The following is a 13,084-nucleotide window of genomic DNA, read 5'->3' on the forward strand; positions in this document are numbered from 1 at the left end:
TGCTGAGCTTCATCATAGAACAAACCATCTATACAACACAGCACTGCCCCTTTCAGGAGCTGAGCTTCATCATAGAACAAACCTTCTGAGGATTTGAAAGGTTTTGAGGAATACTTTCTGTCCAATCCGTTTTAGCGTTCCTTTAGCTTTATTTCTATGAGTATGAAAGGCTTCCCAAGCATTTGATGTACAACGTTGTTTGGCATGTTTAAACAATCTAGTTTGAACCCTGGGAAATTTTATAAGCTCAGCCCACAACCATGGTTTAGAAAATGATGGCTTCATTTAGCTCAAGAATCATTAATAATATAACTCCATTTACCTCATCAGCTTGTTAGCAAACAATTATACACCCAGATGAAACAATTGCATGAAAATGCTGGGGAAAATATATAATTAAAACCCAGACTAATTACACTATGATCTGAAGAACCCAATGGAGCTTGGGCTGCAATAAATAAATAAAAAAGATTGACATTTGAGGTGTAGGCAGGGTCACTTCAAATAGCCCCAGCTGTGTTATTACGGGTAGGCTAACAAACAAGCTGACACAAACCTGAACTTTCTAGGTTATTGTGGCCGAGCTGTTACAATGATGACGTCACGGGCCAGGAAGAAGCAACACAAAAACAATGAACGGGCAGGTGAAACTGAACGCTACGGCGCTCAGTGCTTTTATTAAATAATAAATAAACAAAAGGTTTAAACAAATACAACAAACAAAAAGGTGTGTTGGCCAAACAAATAAACAAATAAGTATCGTGCTGGTATAAACCAGCATGCTTAGCAGTTGTTTTTACCAGTTGTTTTAAGCTCTCCTTGCTCGCTCTCCCGTACTCTCCTCTGTACACCCTCCGCTTTAGCGCGGACAGCTGGAGGCTTTTATATTCTGGCCGAGGGGTTAACTAGCTGTTAATTATTTTATTACTCCTCGGCCACAGTCTGCACGAGTTTAGTAAGGATGCGTGACTGTCAGCTAGTTAAATAATCAGTAGCTGATCAGCCACGCATCCTCACAAGGTTTTTAAAATCTAAAAACAATAACAAATATGCGGTGCTTTTATCTGCGCCGCAAACAATAATACAAATTATAATAACACAGTGCATATATATATAAATATAGGGACGGGACACTCCGCCACACATGCCCCCCCCCCCCCCCTTGTGCGCAGCACACATGGCCTTTTTGGCCACCTCCCTCCTTAGTACCCAAAGTCCCGGTTCACAGTCCCAGCCCAGGAACAGGGGCAACGGGCCAAAGGTGGCGGCCACGGTGGGAGGTCCTCCTCCCACCCCAACAGTTGTAGTGGCCAGGCTGACCGCACACAGGCCGGCTCCTCCGGCCAAAGCAATTATGGGGTGGTCTCCAGAGCTCCCTTCTTCATGGCCGGGAGCTCTCCTTCATGGGGCTCCAGCCACAGTATTTCCTGCAGTATGGCAGGACTGGTAGCGACCGCAGATGAAGCAGAGCCCCCAGCGACCCCAGGTGAAGCAGCACCCTCAACAACTCCAGACGAAGCAGGATCCTCGGGATGCGGAGCAGCAGGCAACCCCAGGTGATGCGGAGCAGCAGGCAATCCCAGGCGATGCAGAGCAGCAGGCAACCCCAGGCGATGCAGAGCAGCAGGCAACCCCAGGCGATGCAGAGCAGCAGGCAACCCCAGGCGATGCAGAGCAGCAGGCAACCTTGGGCGATGCATGGCAGGCATCCTTGGGCGGTGCGAGGCAGGCATCCTTGGGCGGAGCGAGGCAGGCATCCTTGGGCGGAGCGAGGCAGACATCCTTGGGCAGTGCGAGGCAGACATCCTTGGGCAGTGCGAGGCAGGGCAGGAGCAGTCCTTCCCATGGCGGTGGAGGTGGAACCAGCAGGTATTCACCCTCTGCTGGTGGAGGTGGGAGGGGCAAGCAGTCCTTCCACAGTGGTTGAGACGGAGCCAGCAGGTATTCACCCTCTGCTGGTGGAGGTGGGAGTGGTAAGCCGTCCTTCCACGTTGGTGGAGGCAGAACCAGCAGGCATTGACCCTAAACAAGGATGCGTGACTGTCAGCTAGTTAAATAATCAGTAGCTGATCAGTCACGCATCCTCACAAGGTTTTTAAAATCTAAAAACAGTAACAAATACGCAGCGCTTTTATCCGCGCCACAAACAATAATGCAAATAATAATAAAATAGTGCATATATATTAACTATAAAGGTTACAGGGAAAGAGACTCAGAGCTGTAGTTTAAAGCGCTGTTGCACACTTCTATTAAACAAAACACAAAATAAACCCAGGAACAAATAAAACAGGACATGAGGGCCAACATAAAATGCTAAACAACAAAAATAAACACTTGTAGGCTGGGCATTCGCCTTCACTACACAGTTTACAAAAAAACACAGTTCAGACACTCACCCCAAACTCCTTCAACAAACAAAGGATTTTGCTTCCCTTGTATACAGGTGGCCGCTCTCCAATTAGCACTCCATTACCTAACTGGGGAAAGGCCACATTCCACATGTGATCGGTGGTAAAGATGGATTTAACCCCATCCCTGCCAAACATAATAGAAAGACATCTTTGAAGAAGAAGAAAAAACACAGACAACAGATTCAGTGTTACCAAAACAAGCCTGTATAAATAAGCTATCATTCAACCATTCATTTATTAATATTGTATGAAACTAAAGATGATCCTGCAGAGAAATGAAAGCTAACTTACTTTTCAGTAATTCAGGACAAACCTCACGACGCTATTGCTTAGGTAAAAACAAAGTATTTTATTAATGCAGTATGCGAGGAATGAAACTAAACAAATTTGGCATTTCACCTGTCTGGACTGACTATCTTGTGCCTGGCCATCGGACAAGGCAGGAGACCCCCATAGATTTGAGAATCAGAGTAATGGACAGGGGGTGGGAGGTGGGTTTGCAAAAGCTAAACAAAGTCAAAGTGTGGAGTAAGTACACTGGGTATTTATAATAGTGATGATTAATCAGTAGGAAATTAATAGGTGATAATTGAATGACATGGCAAATGAAGGTTTGTCCATCCCCCCGAACCAAAGTTATAAACTTCATTTCAGTAGTTCAGGACAACCCCGCGGCACTATTGCTTAGGTAAAAAGTATTTTATTGATGCAGTATGCGAGGAATGAAACTAAATGCATTTGGCATTTTACCTATCTGGATTGAAGATCTCGTGCCTGGCTGTTAGATGAGGAGACCGCCAAAATAATATCCAGATAAGTCTCAATGCCACAGATAAGGAGTAGAGTGAGATGGATTATTGATTGATACCCACTGCAGGGCTGATCGGCTGCCTGGCTGTTGAACGTGGCAGCCCCCCCCCCCCCCCTTAAAAAAAGGGGATCTGACGAGTGACTCAATATCGATATAGTTTGACCACTCGAGATTAGCACACAGGAGAAGAAAAGAAAACCCTTAACTGACAAGGGAAATAAACCTCTGGAAATCCATGGCTAACGAAATGCCTTTCCTCCCGGCAGGCGCTCTGAAACTAGTGACAGAGTGAATTAGGTGTTTTTCTGAGATCAGAAATGTTAGTCCTGATGTATAGCTGATATGCCTCGGACGAGCACAACCCTAGCTGTTTAATTAGGTGGTCGGGGACTCCTTGGCAGGAAGCTGAAGAGGCTGCTCCCATTCTGAATGAATGACCTAAAATATTTGTCTGCTAGGAATCCATACCTGGACAGAATCTGACGAAGATGGTAAATGAACCAGTGGCAAGTGACGATAGTTTTCTTTTCGTTCAAAAAAGGGGGTCCATACTTGAGGCTCTATTTTTAATAAACAAATAAAACTCAAACAAAAATAAACACCTAGCTCCTTGTTGGAGCACTGACTACACAGGCCGGTCCCTGACTAGCTCGCAGGATGGCTAAGCCGTTTACCTGCCAAACAAACACACCAAACCACACAGGTTTAACACAAAAACAAAGAGGTTTTTACACTACCTTTTCTTTGTATGCTTGAGCACACTGTCAAGCGGGCTTCTAAACACACCAGCAGCCCTGAACAGACTGGCTGCTTCATTTAAATACCCTGCGCCTGGCTCTGATTTACAATGATAGCCAGGTGCAGGGGATAATACTAATCAAACAATTATCAAAACAATCAGACAATGTGCATTTGCACATGGTTTTCATGCAGGGAGGATGTTAACCCCCTCCCTGCTGTGTTACTATATATATATATATATATATATATATATATATATATATATATATATATATATATATATATATATATAGCTATTTCTACAAATCAAAACAAGAAAATGTAAATAAATAAACATCTGAACAGACATCGGTTTACAACATACATATTTATAAAACTGAAACGATAGCAATACATTTTTAACTTTTCAACAGCAATCGGTTTATTATCAGATGAGCAAAAGCAACTAAACGACGTAGATAAATAAACTTATAAAAAAAACATTTTGCAGAAGCGCACAGCACAAGAAGTTAGAAACAAAAGTCTAATTTATTTTTCTTTTTTTTTGACAAAAGGGTATTCCTTTACCTTGAGTCTAAGGCTGTTCACAATCAACACAGACAATGCGCTTCTCCACGCTGCCTTTCTGCACAGGGCACAGCTGCCCGAAGTTTTATTTTTATTGCACTTGCCAACCTGGCATTGGCGTCTCTTGCGGCTCTCAGCGGGGTTGCCAGCTTCAGCTGTGGGTACACGCTTGGCAGTCTCCCTCTTTTCCAAATGCTTCTTGCAAAGTTCCTGTGCTAACTGTAAAATATATTCTCTCCTTGGTAAATTATTCTCTGTGCATTCTTTGTAAAGTACCCAGGAGCTGATGGCTGCTAGGTCCAATACATTGTAAAACACCTGAACAGACCGCCGTCGGGATCCAGCTTTCATGGAATACTTCCATGCCATCTGATCCAAAACATCAACTCCATATTTTGTTGCGTTGTAAAACTCCACTATCTCTGGTATTTATTTTCACTAGTCCCAATGCTAATAGACTGACTCAAAAGGCTGATTGAAAACAATAGACTGTCAGTCATTCACTCAGGCAGAGTAGAGGCTAATCTGATTACAGCTAAACACATTGCGGACTGGTAAAGCAAAATAATATTATTATTATTATTTATTTCTTAGCAGACGCCCTTATCCAGGGCGACTTACAAGATATCATATTATTTTTTTACATACAATTACCCATTTATACAGTTGGGTTTTTACTGGAGCAATCTAGGTAAAGTACCTTGCTCAAGGGTACAGCAGCAGTGTCCCCCACTAGGGATTGAACCCACGACCCTCTGGTCAAGAGTCCAGAGCCCTAACCACTACTCCACACTGCTGTAGAATACCATTCTGTAATCAAAATACAGTCGTTTTCTGAGTGGCCGTCAATGTGCTTTTAGGTATAATGTAATATATCTCCTTTATTTCTGCACTCCCGTGTTTCATGCTTTGTGAGAATATTTAATACATACAGACAGAAAGGTACACGAACGCACAACCCCATATGTATTACACGACTGGAGAAAATTACATTTTAAAACCAAAAACCGCCAAAATGACTGCCGTGGGGCTTCTAGTGTTAAAAACCCCCAAAAAAGCCAGTAGAAAAAGAGCTTCAGGAATTTTATTGAGTGAAGCAGAGAGGTACCCGGCTCTAAGAATGAACATACACCGAGAAAGAATATCTGACGTGATAGGCAAACGAAAGAGGTAGGAATGCGCTTCAGAGCGCTGGAGCCCTTTGAGGAGTAAGGAGAGTTGAGAGTTAGCGAGAATAGAGTTGGGAGCACTGAATATGAATTTATGAAAAAACTGAATGGCTGAAGCACCTACTTTCGTGACTGTTTCAAAGGAACACGAAGAATGAGGCGATAACTGAGGTGGAGTAAGAGGGAAACGGAACATTGAAGACAGCATAGATTTTTTAAAAACAGGTCCAAATAGACCGGTATGTTTCAAAGGTGTGTGGCGAGATACTGTGAAGCAAAGTTTCCTGGGCTTGAAGGATGAGGGGATATATTGGGTGATTTACTGCACGTTAAGTGATGTGCAATCCCCGTGACTAAATACAACTATATAATTTAAATCACCCGTGATAACCCACACTCCATGTCACCAATACATACACACCACATACAACATGTAACACAAAAATACGCACAGGAGCGGGGAGCCCTGCCACAGGGAGATATCGCATCAATAGTTAATAAAGATTAAATATGCCGTTTTATTCTCAGTGCAAGTTTAATGGTGGTTTGAAATAGGAAATAAATGCAACTCTTGTGTTTATAATGTGGTACATGGATTGTTGCAGGTGGCATATTGCTGCAATGCCCTTAGTCTCCACATGAGGCCAGTGGAGTCTAAGTTTAAAAAAAGTTTAAAATGATACGCCTGTATTTCATACAGTATGTAAAAAAAATGTCTCCTCACTAAACAAATAGTAAATCTGTCCAGTTGACTCCCCTTTCCCTGTCTATAGTTTGCAATTATTATTTATTTATTTATTAGCAGATATCCAGGGCGACTTACAATTGTTACAAGATATCACATTATTATTATTTTTATACAGTTTGGTTTTTACTGGGGTAATCTAGGTAAAGTACCTTGCTCAAGGGTACAGCAGCATCCCCCACCAGGGATTGAACCCACAACCCTCCGGTCAAGAGTCCAGAATCCTAACCACTACTCCACACTGCTGCCCTGAATTACTCTGTTTTTTACACATGTCTGTGGCAGGCAACCAGAACTGAAGATCAGCTCAAATTCATAGCAACAGACCTATAAAAAAATTAAAACCACAGTATTTGATTAATTGTAATAATAAGAAGCTCTCAGGGGATATTAAATATACATGGAAATGTAATTTGAATTTTTTTCCTGTAATGTTTCTTCTTAATGCTCCTCTATCAGGATTGATAATTACGATCTTGAGATGGTTTTGATTTGCATCGCTAACAGCACTGTGCTGCCTGCCACAGCTCTGAGTAACTGCATTGACAAATGTGTGAGTGTGAGTGTGTGCGCGTGTGTGTGTATGATTGTGTCTCTCAGTGTGTGTGTGTGTGTGTGTGTGTCAGTGTCTCAGTGGGTGTGTCTCAGTGGGTGTGTCTGCATGTGTCTCAATGTGTGTGTCTCAGTGTGTGTGTATGTTTCAGTATGTGTGTCTGTCTCTCAGAGTGTGTGTCAGTATTCGTCTCTGAGTCAGTGTGTGTCTCAGTGTGTGTGTGTCTCAGTGTCCCTCTGTGTCTCATTCTCTCTCAGAGTGTGTGTCAGTATGTGTCGGTCAGTGTGTGTGTGGGTGTGTGTGTGTGTCAGTGTGAAACTCTGTATGTGTGTCTCTCAGTCAGGTAGTGCTTCAGTGTGTGTTTGTGTCAGTGTCAGTGTTTCTAAGTGTATCCCAGTGAGTGTATGTCTCAGTGTTTGTGTGTCACTCAGTGTGTCTGTGTGTGTGAGTGTGTGTGTGCGTCTCATTGTGTGTGTGTGCCTCAGTGTGTGTCAGTGTCTCTCAGTGTGTGCCTCAGGTCTCTCAGTGTGTCTCTGTCGCTCAGTGTGTGCCTCAGTGTGTGTCTTAATGTATGTGTGTTTCTCAGAGTTTGTGTGTCTCTCAGTGTGTATGTCTCTCAGTACAGTCACCCTGTCCTTGCTGTTGATTCAGGGTTTCACTCATCAGACAGTGTTTCCTGATCTCTAAACACAGGCTCTGAGAGGAGTGTGTGCTGCACTGATAACACAAGGTCCTGGCAGGGCTCTGGAATTAGCACCGCAAATCCAACATCCTGCCCTCACAAAGATATGAAAGAGGGATTCCAGCTGACAGCCGGTCTGTCTGTGTCTGTCTGTGTCTGTCTGTGCAGGTACTATCACAGGCAAAGATATCAGCACCCTACACTTATTACACCATCATTCAAAGTAGCAGATTAAGGACAAGCATTTATAAACTAAGTTGCTAATAAAAGGCTGGCAACCCAATTGCTTTAAAATTAATGTGGTTTTTTTGTGCCACGTGTAGAGGTTACTGAGGGAAGGCGTGCATCGTTTTTAATGAACTAAAATTCATTAGAATAAAAATCATGATTTACATTTTGTTTTCAGTTTCATATATTGAGGCGTGTGCCACAGACAATGTGAAAGAGAAAGCCGGGATCAGTCAGAAAGGGAGCAAACTGAAGCAAGCCTACTGAAGCAGAGAAAGCAGACCCGGCCAGTGAGGAGCCTCACAATGGATTTCCTGTTCTTAACTTTTAAATACAGGCTGATAACAAACACATGGTTATGTACAGATTACATACATGTGCGTATCTTGCAGGTGTTTGGAGAAATCAAAAGAGCATAATTATGAGACAAGAACTGTTTCTGTAACATGTTTTGCAGACAACTACTTAATACTAAAGCAGTTTTACATTATGTGAGCTCCCATGAAACAAAGGGTCACAACCAGCATTGGAAATAAAGCTGTGTGAGGTGAGTGCCAACCCTGTGCTTCCTGGATATATGAACCCTGCTGCTTCCTTGCAGTGTGCAGTCATGTGCACAGTGGTGTAGAGCAGATTCAGCACTTGATTCCTGATTTCTAACAATAACATCGCCAACACAGCTATCAAAAACGTTATGTTCATAACCACATTCTCACCACTGTTGTGCATGTGGAGCTAGATACAGATAGAACATAATCTGATTTGTTATGTTAATCATTATCACCATCACATTTTATTTATATAGCGCCTTTCATACATCTCAAAGCACTTTACAATACAAAGTAAATAAAATCACAATAAAATACATTTGTATCAGGATCCCAAGGCGTGTCACACACACAAAACTGCTGACAATTAGACCATTACAACAGCAATTCAAAAAGAAAGAAAAAATACTACATAAAATAAGGGCTTTTCGGGTTTTATTTTTGATCACATGACGTCCCTTTAAAGTCATTTTGAGATGGTTCTGTTTCATAATTAAACTCAGAAAAAGCTGTTAATTACAAAACAATGTCACTTGTTTTTACCTTCATATCTTGCCTGAGCCTGATTCTGTTTCACCTTAGTTTTATTTCAAACAGGTGATAAATTCCGTTAATTACTCATCCCTGCTCCTAATTGCATTTCATTCTTGCACTCACCTAGTTTTGTTATTTTCACTTGTTTACAGATTTTCTTTCCATCATAAAATACGCAGTACAGAGTGTACACACAAGTCCATCCTTTAAAATCTCTTTGATTTGTAGCAAAGAAAACATTCTTAAGCCCAGTTTGTAATGAATAGTTTTCTCTTTATTAGGATGCAGAGACATCTTAACAACTAATTAACATTTAAAGGGTAGGCAAATAAAAACTAAAGAGTTAAATCCCTAAAGATAGCCAAGAAAATGCAGTAAATTTATACATTTATAAAATAGCAAATGAGGTGTTAATTAATGCAAATAGTGTCTCCTTTGGATGCCAATTAATATAAATATATCCTGTAATTACTGTTAATTGCATTGCAGGATTGCTGTTCCTTTGATTTGATCATGATTGATTTGCCTGTATGTTTAAGGGGAGAGAGGAGGGAGAGGAGAGGCAGAGATAGGACAGGGAAGGAAGAGAAAGCTTTTTAATTACTTGCTGACATCTATCTATCTATCCATCTCATTGTCTGTGTGTACTTGTGTCTATACAGGCAGATCAGGTCAGATCTTGTCCTTTATCTCGGGAATTTAATTCTCTCCATTCATTCATTGCACTCTCTCTGGGTGATTAACCTCTGACCTCTTAACCTCACCGTGACCCCAGTATTTGAGCCCTGATTGTTTTTGAATGAGACTCCATCCATCCATGTGACAGTCTCTTACACTCACCCATCCCTCTCTCTCTCTCTCTCTCTCTCACACTCCCCCATCACTCTCTCTCTCTCTCCCCATCCCTCTCTCTCTCACACTCCCCCATCCCTATCTCTCTCTCTCACACTCCCCCACCACTCTCTCTCTCTCACACTCCCCCACCACTCTCTCTCTCACACTCCCCATCCCTCTCTCTCACGCACTCCCCATCCCTCTATCTCTCTCACTCCCCCACCACTCTCTCTCTCACACTCCCCCATCCCTCTCTCTCTCACACACTCCCCCATCCATATCTCTCTCTCACTCCCCCATCCCCCCTTTCTCTCATCATTCTCGCCCTCCTTCAAAGTATGCTAGCTGTACCCTTCCCAAATGATCTTCAATTGCAATGCAGAGAGACAGGCAGTGCCACTACAGTAGCAATGCAGATAAACAGGCAGACAGGGGCACTACAAGGCAACGCAGAGAGACAAGCAGACAGGGGCACTGCAATGACAGTGCAGACAGACAGACAGGGGCACTACAATGACAATGCAGAGACAGACAGGGTCACTACAATGACAATGCAGAGAGACAGACAGGGTCACTACAATGACAATGCAGAGAGACAGACAGACGGGGCACTACAATGACAATGCAGAGAGACAAGCAGACAGGGGCACTACAATGACAATGCAGACAGACAGACAGGGGCACTACAATGACAATGCAGAGAGACAGACAGGGGCACTACAATGACAATGCAGACAGACAGACAGACAGGGGCACTACAATAACAATGCAGAGAGACAGACAGACAGGGGCACAGCAATGGCAATGTAATAATGGTTCTGTATTATACAGAGAGGCAGTGGTAGCACAGGTATATGGCAGCTACAAAGGGATGAGGCTGGTAAAATGGGACTACAGTAAGCTAACCACCCTTCCCAAATGATCTTATCCAGTGCTCGAAGTAGCGACCATTTTGGTTGCCATGGCAACCTTTTTTCAAGTCATTTAGACGCCTGAGGCGACCACATTTCTGCTGGAAATGCTAATTATTATTCTTTTTTTATATACATCCTTTTTACAACATTTTACAACATATTCAGATGTAGTTCAGAGATGTAGTACATGTGTTGCAGTGCATTTCTCTTTGCACCCGCAGAAAAATAACTTTATCGATCATGTGAATCCAGACTCAAGATACATTTTTTCAAGAACACACATTTTTTACTAATCCTTTAGTAGAACTATGCTTTATTGAAGGCGTCAAAGGGGTGTACTGTGCTTAGCATAAATGAACTTTAACTAAAAAACCAACACCAATACTACTATAAATAATAATAATAATAATAATAATAATAATAATAATAATAATAATAATGAACACGCAGACAGGCGTGGTCAAGTCAGGTGGTAAACATTGAGGCCCTAAAAATGGCAGTGAGCAGACAGCAGAAAATACTCAAATTTATTACAAAGCCAAACTAACACACCATCAGAAGCTGAAAGCAGAGGCAGCACAAACAAAGAGGAGAGCGAGTCAGCTTCTGAAAGGGAAGCGCCCTCAACACCCGAAAAGAAACGAAAAGCTCAGAAAAAGAAATTTCAGCCGTCGTGGTGCCAGCAGTTCAGCTGGTTAGTTCAAGAATCAGGGCGAATGCAGTGCAGTTATTGTAGCAGCAGGGCCACAAAGCGCCGGGAATACGGATTTTACAGCAGGCTGCTCCTCTTAAGAGAGAATCACTAATTAAACATAACAGGCAAGCAAGGCAGGGAAAGACTCAGCAGTATATTTTAGGAAAGCAAACGCAGCCTACAGAGCGGAGAATCTCCATGTGTTTACATCAAACTGAATCAAACTGCTACAAAGCACAGAAAGAGGACATTATTATTATTATTATTATTTATTTCTTAGCAGACGCCCTTATCCAGGGTGACTTACAATCGTAAGCAAAAACATTTCAAGCGTTACAATACAAGTAATACAATAAGAGCAAGTGAATTACCCAGTGCCAGCACTGAATGAATGGAGCAAGTGTCAACGCTACCTATTCAAACGACAAAAAACAGCTGAAATGATCGATGACATTGCTGCACAAATGCAAAATGTACTCAAAACACAACTCTTAAAGAGTAATTATTTGTCATTCATGGTGGTCTACGTGCAACTTATCCAGGAGGGAAAACCAAGAAATCATCTGTACATCCTGTTTAATTTATGATATGTTATTATTTATTGCTGCTGTAGTGGCAGTTAGTGTAGCACCATGGGGGGGGGGCATTGGTGACACTGTCACTGACACGCACTCGTAATACTTTAGACTGTTGAAAACATATTTCATAAGAACAAAAGAACATAAGAAAGTTTACAAACAAGAGGAGGACATTCAGCCCATCTTGCTCGTTTGGTTGTTAGTAGCTTATCAATCCCAGAATCTCATCAAGAAGCTTCTTGAAGGATCCCAGGGTGTCAGCTTCAACAACATTACTGATGTATCAATGTATCAAATGTATGTGGCTCATGAGTCATATGCTATGCTATCAGACAATACTACCAGAACTACTCCAATTACAAAATCACAGTTACTGTTACATTGAACGCTAACAATTTAAAAAGTAGGTAAAAGCTTGATTATGCTACTGTTTTAGAATCTTACTGTATGTCTCTGCAAGCTGGATTGTGATAACTTATTTTTAAAAACTAAGACTCTACATATCTTACACAGTCATGCTTCAATTATTAATGTACGCGCACAAACCAGTATATTAATACTAAATAAGTTTAATAAATGCATTGAAATCTGTTTTTTTCTTTAGTGTTTAGTAAAACAAATAAACAAAAACTGATTAATTTAATGTTGGTAAACCTGGCAAACTTCATGTGTTTGTTTTATCATGTAAACTTAATTATTACTGTTTTTTTTAGTTATTAGGATTATTATTGAAATGCAATTTACCAATTTAAGTTAAATATTTTAGACTTTAGCCACAGGGTAATTTTTCTATCCCCAATATTCTCCTCTATTTAATTACAGTCCTTCACAGTTTTAGGTGTCAAAGCAGCCACTGAATCCTCATTAAGGAACTTGTATTGACAGGGGATCAGTGGAAGAAAAAGACTGCTGGCTTGGAGCTGATGGGGCAAATGTAGAAATGGGCAAAGAGGCAGAGGTCTATGCTAAATTTAAAGTGGGTGCCACATGGCTTGTAGCTATTCATTGTCTCCCTCACAGACTAGAACTCACAATGCTGAATGTGCAGTGGAAATGTGAATATGTGGAAAAGGTC

Source organism: Acipenser ruthenus, chromosome 60 (assembly GCF_902713425.1).
Source record: "Acipenser ruthenus chromosome 60, fAciRut3.2 maternal haplotype, whole genome shotgun sequence".
Classification (NCBI taxonomy): domain Eukaryota; kingdom Metazoa; phylum Chordata; class Actinopteri; order Acipenseriformes; family Acipenseridae; genus Acipenser; species Acipenser ruthenus.